The sequence below is a fragment of the Xyrauchen texanus genome, chromosome 25, assembly GCF_025860055.1.
Source record: "Xyrauchen texanus isolate HMW12.3.18 chromosome 25, RBS_HiC_50CHRs, whole genome shotgun sequence".
In the NCBI taxonomy this organism is placed as follows: Eukaryota; Metazoa; Chordata; class Actinopteri; order Cypriniformes; family Catostomidae; genus Xyrauchen; species Xyrauchen texanus.
In genome coordinates, this window is record NC_068300.1 from 27,319,167 (window position 1) to 27,331,411 (window position 12,245).

The 12,245-nt window shown below is 40.3% G+C and overlaps 1 pseudogene; it reads right to left on the reverse strand.

Moving 5' to 3' along the window:
- Nucleotides 1–236: 236 nt before the first annotated feature.
- Nucleotides 237–2,173, reverse strand: LOC127618431 (COMM domain-containing protein 7-like; annotated as a pseudogene).
- Between the last annotated feature and the right edge of the window lie 10,072 nt (nucleotides 2,174–12,245).

Sequence of the window (12,245 nt, forward strand, 5' to 3'; positions counted from 1 at the left end):
TATAACCTAGAATAGTGCTAGTGAATAGTCCTCGTAAGCCATATACTGTATACTTGAACACACACACAGATGTAAATAATCACATAAACTGAGCAAGATCAATAAACTATTTCAGTTTTGTCTTGAAATATTTAATAAGGAGGCTGCACCCCTGCAGTAAAGGAACATCATTACGTCTCTTTACTGGTGAGCAGGCAACCGGTAACTATAGGAGAATCCTCACTGGCATGAACCAGTTAACTGAAACAATCCATAATAGCTTTGGCCTGCTCCATATCATGAAGGAAGTTATAGAACTGGGGTAAAGTCATCCCTAAAGGGGAATAGATGCAAACCATATGTATACACATTTTGAAGAGTCTAATGAATGCCAAAAAAGCTAATAATAAAATAATAAATAATAATAAAACCTAAGAATTTGGACAATGGATTTTAAGAGAGCTCACCCATGTACACATTTTCTGTTGTGTTTCCTTTTCTGACTACCAGTATAAGCTGTTAGAAGAAAGAAGAAAGTTCAATGAATGAAAAGCCACCTTTAACTCACTCTCATGCTATTCCAGATATGTATGACTTCGTTTCTTCTGCTGAACACAAACAAAGATTTTTAGACAAATATTTCAGCTCTGTAGGTCCATACAATGCAAGAGTGGCCAGACCTTAGATGGTCCAAAAATCAAATAAAGGCAGCATAAAAGTAATGACTCCAGTGGTTAGCTCTATGTCTCAAGCAGTGATATGATAGATGTAGATGATCAACAGATCAATATTTAATTTAATTAATTTATTCATTTTATATTATAAATTCTCCTCGCTGCCCAGTAGGTAGTGTTATGCACAAAGAATGAAAATCAGCAAAAACAAAAGAAGAATGTGTTGAGATTTATAATAATAAAGGATTTAAATATTGATCTGTTTCTCACCCACACTTATCATATTGCTTCTGAAGGCATGGATTTAACCACTGGAGTCATACAGATTGCTTTTATGCTGCCATTCTGTGCTTTTTGGACCTTCAAAGTTTTGGTCACCGTATGAACCTACAGAGCTGAAATACTCTTCTAAAATCTTTGTTTGTGTTCTGCAGAGGAAAGAAAGTCATACACGTCTGGGATTGGATGAGGGTGAGTAAATCATGAGAGAATTTTCATTTTTGGGTGAACAATCCCTTTAAAATGCATGTTCGGTGTTCGGATCACAATCAGAATTCAATTCATCACATTAAAAGCCAGGTGTAAATGCACCAAGATGTAATTGATTCGGACCACTTTGGTGAAGGTACACATACTAATCCGCTTCAATTATCCACATATAACTAAATAATATAACACAGTGGATGCACAATGGGTTACAATGTCTTTGTAAATGTGTAAATGCAATCCAGTAAAATAATAGAATAAAGGTGTAAAGGGGGCCAAGCAGTCATATAAACACAAGTATATTGACTAAGCATATGACCATTGAAGATTACAAATGAAAAACATCATACCCACTTTAAGCCACAGATACCACACTATGTATGTCAAACAGTGAAACCTTAAGGGAGAGTTTGTTAACGTTCTGCAGTTTAATGGTATGGTGTGCAAAATGTTTACCTGTAGAAAAGATTTTCCAGTCTTTTGCACTCACTGCTCACTTGTACCAACAGTAACTGCAAATAATTATATATGTACATTATTCACACACTATTCAGGTCATAACACATTATAGTTATGTTCTTCTTTACATTGTAAGTAATGTAGATATACAATGTAAAGATTTAGATGCTTTAGAGTGCTTACCACCAAATGTCCACTCCATATAAAAAGCTGGTTGACCATCAATGTCTGTCCCACTGTCAAGCTGGACAAAAGGGTAGTGGACTCTTCATTGAAATAAATGGAAATATGACATCATAAAGTAGGCATGCAGTTTTTACAGTCATACCAACCCATCACTGCATGGACACAACATATCAGAAATACCAAAGTTAATTCTTAAAATAATGTTAAGATGTACCTGGTCAGAAAAATAACTGGCCTTGTCCTCATTTAATCCTGTAATTTAGATGAAAAGATGAGATACTCATAAGCAATAATATCAAATTATGGGTGTGAGAAAAGATCAAACTTGATGAAAGCTTCACCTGTTCAGCTGTCAGGTTTCTTTTTAAAGCACCATGGAATGGAGGTATAAATTAACATTCAGAATCAGAATTCAGCTTTACTGCCATGTATGCGTACACATACAAGGAATTTGTCTTGGTGACAGGAGCTTCCAGTGCACAACAATACAATACAGCATCAAGACAGAGATAATAATACAAAATAATACAAAAAAATAAATAAAATAAAAACAGAATAAATATATATATGTATATATATATATACGCAGTTCAAATACAAATCTGTTATATATGTAGGGCTCACAGTTTAGGAGCGGGTTTGGTTATTAGCAATAATTAATAATTATCATAGATAATTATCAATTATTAAAATCAGTAGAATACTGATTAGAATCAATGTTAGTATTTCCTTATCCTTTAAATCAACAATCATCAAATTCAATAGAATATTAATCATTATCAAAGATAATTATTAATTATTAAAATTAATGGAACATTGATTAGACTTAACACTAGCTTATTGATCCTTCAAATTCAACAATCATCAAAGATAATTGTCAATTATCAAAATCAATAAAATATTAATAAGGATTACTGTTGACGGGGCACCACCTTGGAATCAGGGACTAATAACCAGACAGTATAACAATCTCAATATTAGATTGTTCTCTTAGGAAAATTGATGTCCGTAGATCATCAAAATTCAAAAGGAAACAACAAAGGTTTGAAATCGAGCACTGGCATCCCCTACCGGCCGTTGACACGTGTATGCAAAACAAACCAAAACACTTCTCTTTGAAATATAACAAAGTTTATTGATGCAGTAATATCAATTAATAATTAATACAATGCAGTCAATAAACTTCCAACTTACAACTACAAAATAAACAGTGACGTGATTAGATATGGTAACCAAAATAAGCATATAACACATGAGAGGATTGTATGTGTGTGTGTGTGTGTGTTTGTGTGTGTGTGTGAGGCATGCAAAGCTTCTTGGGATTTGTAGTCAGTTTTGTACTCCCTTTGTTTGATTTTGGGCGGTTTTTATCAGTAAGATTTATGGCTTAGTTTTTGTGGGCCTCAGTCAGGATTTACAACTGTGTTAGGCCTGCCTTTGTCTTGTATCTGAATACATGAGGCCCGACATATACAATGCAAGGGATTGTAATGGCAGAAGAGGTAGGATGTGTTTGATAAATATAAAAAGACTAAACTGTGAATTGCACTTAATTATTGCTCAATGGGGCAGCTATCTATGAGATGGATAGCCTGAGGGGGAAAACATTTTTCCTGTGCATGACGGTTCTGGTGCTCAGAGCTCTGTAGCATCGGCCAGAAGTTAACAGTTCAAAAAGGTAGTGGGCAGGGTGAGTGGGGTCCAGAGTGATTTTTCCAGTCTTTTTCCTCCATTAATCCTCTCAGCAGTCCAAACTGTCCTTTGTAGTCTTCTGATATACGATTTCGTAGCTACACCTAAACTAAAAGTTAATGAAGTGCAGAGGACAGACTCAATGACTGCTGAGTAGAACTGTATCAACAGCGCATGTGGCAGATTGACATTCCTCAAGTGGTGAAGGAAGGTCAACCTCTGCTGGGCCTTTTTCACAATGGTCAATGTGGGTCTCCCACTTCAGGTCCTCTGAGATGGTAGTGCCCAGGAATCTGAATGACTCCACTGCTACCACAGTGCTGTTTAGTATGGTGGGGGAGGGGGGGTCAGTGTTGGGGTGTTCACCTAAAGTCCACAATTATCTCCATCATTTTGAGCATGTTCAGCTCCAGGTTGTTATGACTACACCAGTGAGCCAGCCGTTCAACCTCCATTCTGTATACAGACTCATCGTCATTTGGATGAGGCCGATCATCTGCAAACTTCAGGAGCTTTACAGAGGGGTCCTTGGTGGTGCAGACATTTGTATACAGGGAGAAGTGTAGTGGGGAGGGGCAAGTGTGCTGATTGCACAGGTGCTGGAAGTGAATTTCCCCCGTCTCACTAGCTGCTGCCTGTCCATCAGAAAGATGGTAATCCACTGACAGATAGATGTGGTTACAGAGTGTTGGTGTAATTTAGTCTGGAGAATAGCTGGGATGATGGTGTTGAGAGCCAAACTGAAGTCCACAAAAAGGATCCTTGCGTATGTTCCTGGTCTGTCTGGATGTCGCAGGATATGATGCAATTCCATGTTGACTGCGTCATCCACAGACCTGTTTGCTCGATAAGCAAAATGGAGGGGATCTAGAAAGGGTCCAGTGATGTCCCTGAGGTGGGTCTCTCAAATTATTTCATGTCTACAGACATCAGGGAGACGGGTCTGTAGTCATTATGTGATTTTGGGTTTCTTTGGGACAGCATGGGACTTCACACTGCATCAGTGATCTATTTATGATCAGTGTAAAGATGGGGGCCAGCTGGTTAGCACAGGATTTAGACAAGTGGGTGAAACACCATCTGGGCCCTGTGCTTTCCTTGTCTTTTGTTTTTGGAAGACATGGCACAACTCTTCTTCACAGATCTTAAGTGCAAATTGAGTAGCAGGAGGGGGTTGCAGGAGGTGTTGGTGTTTGTGTGAAATGAAGGTCAGAGAGGGTGTGGGGTGTGAGATTGGGTCTTTCAAGTCTGCAGTAAAACACATTCAAGTCGTCAGCCAATTGTTGGTTCCCGACAGTGTTGTGGGCAGGAGTCCTGTAGATCGTAATTTGTTTTAGTCCACTCCACACTGATGTAGGGTCATTTGCAAGTCCTAGTAGGAATGCACATATCCTCACAGAAACTGATATATGATCAAACAGTATCTGGAGGCTCATCCAGATTGATGTCTGGAGCCTCAAAAACACTCCAATCAGTGCAGAGAAAGCAGACTTGTAGTTCCAGCTCTGCTTCATTGGTCCATCTCTTTACAGTCCTTACTAAAGGTTTAGCAGATTTTAGTTTGTTTCTGTAGGTTGGAAGAAGATGAACCAGACAATGATCAGAGACTCCCAAAGCAGAGCGATGTGCATCATTTATTGTTGTGTAGCAATGATCCAGTACATTCCTGTCTCTGATTGGGCATGTAATGTGCTGTTTGTATCTGGACAGTTCACGTGTGAGGTTTGCTTTGTTAAAATCCCCAAGAATAATAATAACTGAGTACAGTTATTTTTGTTCCATGTCTGTGATTTGATCAGCCAGCTGTTGCAGTGCTGCGTTCATGCAGGTGTGTGGTGGGATATAAACAATCACCAGATTAAATGAAGAAAACTACCATGGCAAGTAGAAAAGCTTACAGTTAATAAAGAGTGCTTCCAAATTAAGACAGCACATCTTCTTTAACGTCGTTACATATGTACACCAAATTTCATTTATGTAAAAGCATGTTCCACTGCCTTTCATTTCCCCTGTTTATTCCGCAATGCAAACCGCTCAGAACAGCTGAAAGCCCGGAAGATGTAAAGCACTGTCCGGAATGGCTTCACTCAGCCAGGTTTCTGTGAAGCACAAGGCAGCATAGGTTGAAAAGTCCTTGTTTGTATGGGTGAGATGTAGTTCATCATTTTGTTAGGAAGAGAGCAGAGATTTGCTAGATGAATACTTATCAGGGGTGTTCAAAAGTCACGCCGACGGGGCCTGAACAGTCTGCCAGCTTGTCTCCATCGTCTGCATCTCTTGATTAGCACAGCTGCACCTCCAACTAAAATGTCCAGCAAAGCATCCGAATACTCAAAAACCGGGAAAAGTTTGTCTGGTATGTGATGCCGAAAGTTCAGCAGTTCGTCTGTGGTAAAACTGATTGGAAAAAGATTACTAAACACAAGACAAACAAGTCAAGTAAAGTCATTTATATCTGTATAGCGTCTTTCACAACACACATTGTTTCAAATCATCTTTGCAGAAAATCTTGCATTAACATAAAATTAAACTGTAATATCTATAACGACTTCATATAACGAGTCATCATTGTGTAGTTTGATAGAATATGATTGTGAATTGTGCTTAGTAATAAACAAGTAAATAATAATTGCATTTAGAAACCCATTGTGCCAAGGAACACAAAACTCCATAAGATGTTGGTTAATGGATAAAAATAAACTTGGGAGAAACTAGGCCAATTCCCCTCTGGCTAACATCATACATATATATGTCAATATTATAATGACAATATTACTTAATTATGTATAGTGCAATATTACTTACAAACAAAAAAAGAACTTCACACCGAAGTGGCCATCCGCTGCGCCATCTTGATCTTGAAAAGATCAATGTTTCTATATGCACATTATAAGTCTTTTGCATTCTGTATATTCTTTAAGAATACTGGGAGTTCGAGAGAGTCACGCGATGCCATGTGAGGTTCGGACGTGTGAATGGCGAGCTCTGTGCAATTTGCTAGTTTTATACTTTTTATGTCATAAACCGGTGAGATTCGATACACCCTGTCCATTACTGTTCTAGGAAGACTATATGACAAAGAACTAAAAATCCTCGGGTTCTGGAGACATCAAGCTGACACCCATGAAGCCCCGAGCCAGGGAGCCGTTTTGGCCGTAGAAGTCAAGGAATTTCAGCAACAACCTTCATCAGCATGTTGAACATGTCGGCAATGCTGATGAAGGTTGTTGCTGACTTGGAGGATCTTGCTGTAATACATCGATCGATCACTGCCATGGAGACTAAATTCACTAAGGTGGCCACAAGAGTGGGGGATGTTGAGAAACAGATTGATTATCTGGAGTCATCGGAGAGGGAACTAGCTGCTAATCTGCTAGCAACCTAGGTGGATTTGAAGCGCGTCTGGGAGGAATGGACACGGAGAACCGCTACCGCCGGAATAATGTCTGAATTGTCGAAATTCCTAAAGTCGAAGAGGGTCAGGATATGGTGAAATCCCTGGCTGGGCTTTTCTCAAATCTGCTTGACATAACAGGCCATAAACTGGAAATCGAGTGAGCTCACAGGGTTATGGCTCGGCATTCCGCTGAGGGAGAATTCTGGCCAAATTTCTGAGATCATCCGATAAAGATCTCATGTTGCACTAGGCGAGGAGTAAAGGAAGGCTTTTTTGGAAGAACCACAGTATTTTCTTGTTCCCAGACTTTGCAAATTCGACAAGAGAGAAACGTGACCATTGAAGGAATGCAAGAAATTTCCTGATGGAGGGAACGAGACATTGTGTTGTATGAGAAAAGGCCAATGAGGAATTGGCAGACAGAATTTGCATGTCCCACCCCTGGACATACGGGTATAAAGGGAGACAAATGCATCGGTTTCATTCAGATTTTTTCAGAGGAGCCGACAATGAGGTTCGGCCGCAACAGTGGCTCGGTTCAGTGACGTGGCCGGGAGGACACAACATCTTCGACGTTCGACGTTGTGTCAAAGAAGCGACAATAGAGGTCCCATTTAAATCACGCCATGCGCTGAGCCGTGTACGTGTACTGCTGACACAGAAAAGGCCAGGTATTTTACGTGCCAAAGCAACCAGCTGTGCCAGGCTGCATGTACCCTTCCCCAATGCCCAATAAAATTGTCAAAGCCTTCTGGTTCTTTACCCCCAACAGGGGGGAACAAGGCGACGTGCCAAGCATGGGAGCAGGGCGCGCCAGCCACACCTTTTCTCTCTCTATGTTTCTCGCATAGAGTTAAAGTGGCTGGGGCCATTTTAAAGCTTTCATATGCATCGGGGAAGGCGATCTTTCCCAGTTTTCCTATTCTTTCAGGGGGGAAAGACCCTGCGGAGACCACACCTGCCCAGTCTGGGGGAGGTAAAGTGTGGTGAAATACATCACATGGGCTTTTAGGTCACATGATGAGAATGGCGCGGTGGTAGATCCTACCTCATTGCGAGGGAGGATTTTCAACAATCACAGTGACCAGTGGTCCATGAGGACTGCCCAAGGGAGAAGCGGGTCTACTCGCAAGGGGACCGTACCGCGAAAAATACACACAGGGAGAAAAGTCCACGTGGGATCCCGTCCTGTGGAGCACCTATTCCAGTACAGGGTAAATTGAGTACCCGCATTGGTCTTTCCGCATTGGAATTCCTCAGCTGAATTCGCGGACCAGAGGGCTAGGGAGGAATCATCCAGGGAGCCAAGTTCGTGGGATCTCCTGGGGTAAATGCGCACGGCATTACCTCAGCAGAGGGAAAGGGCTCTATGTGCAAGCGGTCCACCCGGTCAGTTTGTCAGCGTGTACCGAGTTCTACCGGCTCGGACCTGAGAAAACACGGGACGAAACCGACTCAAACCTGAGATTGTAAAATCTTGCAAAGGTATTGGGTTTTGCCCAACCCACTGCTCTGAATATGTCTGCTAGGGAGGTGCCCCTGGCCAGTGCCCATGAGGACGCAACACTTCTTGTTGAGTGTGCTCGGACCTGCAAGGGGGGGGGGGCACGGCTTGAGTGCGATAGGCCAACGTAATGGAGTCCGCTACCCAGTGGGAAAGACTGTTTCCAAACGCTGTTTGGAGACAGCGTTTCCTTTCCGCTGTCCACCAAAGCAGACAAAGAGCTGCTCAGAACGTCTATAGCTCTGCATGTGGTCCAAGTAGATACGCAAAGCACATACCGGACACAGCAACAAAGGGGCTGGGCCTGCCTCCTCCCGGGGCAGCGCTTGCAGGTTCACTACCTGGTCCCTGAATTGAGTGGTAGGAACCTTGGGCACGTAGCCCGGTCTCGGTCTTAGGATCACGTGAGTGTCTGCATGACCGAATTACAGGCAGGTGTCGCTGACAGAGAACGCTTGCAGGTCCCCGACCCTTTTGATGGAGGCGAGCACAATCAGGAGGGCCGTCTTCAAGGAGAGGGCCCTGAGTCCGATTGATTCTAGTGGTTTGAAGGGGGTCTCTGAAGGCCCGAGAGGACCACTGAGAGATCCCAGGAGGGGAACGGCCGGGAGGGATTTAACCTCCAGGCGCCTCTTAGGTACCTGATAATTAAGTTGCACTTACCCAAAGACTAGCCGTCTACTGTGTCGTGGTGGGCCGTGATAGCAGCTACATACACCTTCAAGGTGCAGGGGGACAGCCTGCCCTCCAACCTCTCCTGCAGGAATATATATACAGTTGAAGTCAGAAGTTTACATACACCTTAGCCAAATACATTTAAACTCAGTTTTTCACAATTCTGACATTTAATTGTAGAAAACATGTGCTATCTTCAGTCAGTTTGGATCTCTACTTTATTTTAATAATGTGACATGTCAGAATAATAGATTTTATTTCTTTCATCACATTCCCAGTGGGTCAGAAGTTTACATACAATTTGTTAGTATTTTGTAGCATTGCCTTTAAATTGTTTAACTTGTGTCAAACTTTTTGCGTAGCCTTCCACAAACTTCTCACAATAAGTTGCTGGAATTTTGGCCCATTCCTCCAGACAGAACTGGTGTAACTTAATCAGGTTTGTAGGCCCCCTTGCTTGCACATGCATTTTAAGTTCTGCCCAAACATTTTCTAACAGATATAGATCAGGGCTTTGTGATGGCCACTCCAGTACCTTGACTTTGTTGTCCTTAAGCCATTTTGCCACAACTTTGGAGGTAAGCTTGGGGTCATTGTCAATTTTATGTTTTTATTTGTATAATTTCCATTCTTATTGTGATATTAACACATTAAAGAACATTGTTTATTAAAATTACTAACAAATTATATATTAATAATAATATATAAATATTAAATTATAATTAAATAAAATTATTGTCCAACCTGTCATATTAGGGAATCCGCCCCTTTAAGAAAAGGCCATCCACTGTAGTGATATCACGATGCAGATTTTTTCTCTCTTCAGTGGGAAAATTCAACTGTGTAGGGTTGCACCAAAGTTCACACTAAGGGCTTAGTAACTAAGTTAGTTTGTAACTAAGTCAATGCTTAATTTGATTGCACCACCTGTTCTTAAGGGAAGACTTAACCAGTAGTTCGTAAGCTCTCCGTAAAGTAATGCGTAATCGCATATATGATGTTACCCTGTATTTATCCAATAAACAGCCTTCAAATTTGCACACCGAAGTGTTAAAAAGCTGAGAATTTCTGTTTGCACTTGTTATGGTTGATGTTGCTCAAGTAACTGTCAGCTGTAATAAATTATATCCTCATTGAAATACGATATGTAATAAAATTAGATTTATTTGATTTATCACAATTATTTTGTAAATAACAATATTTAATAACTGTATCTAAAATGACAAGGGGCAATAAATAAATAAGTATTAATACAACAGCTATTTATTCATTTTAATATCTATTTTGTATATGTTGATACATGACTTTATTTTTTTACTCCTGGTCGGAGGCTTCCATAAATATTTAGTTTATACATAGGGTTACTTCCTACCTAAGTTTAATGGTGCAATGTTCAAATATTTAGCAGTGCATAAATTGTGACTTGGTGCACATTTACGCCACAACTAGGCTAAGTTGAAATTTGCGTATAGCTGGTGCAACAGGCCCGAAGTGAGTGAGTAGCTTACTTTCCTACTGACAAATTTTCCATAGGTTTGCTTATAAAATATGCCAAAAGTGATTAGAATAACATTTTTGCAAAATATGTAAGTTTAACTATACCAAATTCTCTTCAACAACCAGACTACTTAGCTAGTCCCAGTTTGTTGTAAGCTAATATGCTAACTGAAGTTCAAAATGTGGACATATTGCCCACACCACACACACTAGGTCAAATTAGCCTATATTATTGCTGATTCATTGTTGGGTCATATTGTTTATTAAATATAGCTTCATTACACATTAATAAAGCCTTAATAAACATGAAATAACTTTTCTTCTCTGTTAATAATGCATGTTATTAAGCATCCTGCATCGTACAAGTCAAGTCAAGTCAAGTGGTTTTTATTGTCGTTTCAACCATATACAGTTAGTACAGTACACAGCAAAACGAGACAACGTTCCTCCAGGACCATGGTGCTACATAAAAACAACAAAGGACCAACACAGGACCACATGAGACAACACAACGAAATAAAATACCTATATAAAAAAACCTATATATACCTATATAAAGTGCACGTGCAAACATGTGCAAAAAGTACGGGACAGTACAACAAATTTCTGACAATGAACAGGACAATAGACAGTGCAGCGCCGACCAGTACTCAGTAGTGCAAAAAGATGACAGTTTCTAAAATGTAAACATAACATACTATGAGATAATGTTCTATGCACATAGCAGTTATTGAGGTAGCAGACAGTTATAAAGTGACAGTAATTAAAGTGCAACTCAGGACACGTGTGTGTCAAACCAGTCTCTGAGTATTGAGGAGTCTGATGGCTTGGGGAAGAAGCTGTTACACAGTCTGGCCGTGAGGGCCCGAATGCTTCGGTACCTCTTGCCAGACGGGAGGAGGGTAAAGAGTTTGTGTGAGGGGTGTGTAGGGTCGTCCACAATGCTGGTTGCTTTGCGGATACAGTGTTTTTTGTAAATGTCTTTGATGGAGGGAAGAGAGACCCCAATGATCTTCTCAGCTGTCCTCACTATCCTCTGCAGGGCTTTGCTGTCCGAAACGGTGCAAGTCCCAAACCAGGCAGTGATGCAGCTGCTCAGGATGCTCTCAATAGTCCCTCTATAGAATGTAGTGAGGATGGGGGGGTGGGAGATGTGCTTTCCTCAGCCTTCGAAGAAAGTAGAGACGTACACAGTGCGTTATTAGTTATTTAATGTTTAAATGTGTCAAAAGAGAATGCACCATATTCATAACGTTTTTAATTTGCCTAGATGCTTAATATTTATATAATAATTCATCATTAACAATTCATATCTATATGTACAGTTTTCTCATTTTTATGATTTTTCTAGATGTCAATGTCAAACAAAGAGAGAGCAGCAAGGTTTCTTTACAGTGTAGCCTAATTAATTCCCTTTAAAAAAATATTTTCAGTGTGACTCCCTTTGCATCACATAAAAATGTATTATTTATGAACATCAATTATGTGTAAGTTGTGTAAAAATAACAATTCATGAGTAAACTCACAAGGCGTCATACCGAGTAACAATTTCAGTCAGGTGGGATAATGCAGATTTTTTTCTCCTTAAAACACCTAATTTCATTTTATGGGGTTGAGAAAACAATAATAGTATGATGCCAAGTACTGTAAAAAATATATTTTCATTTATGGTCAATTGAAAACCTTATTCGTCACT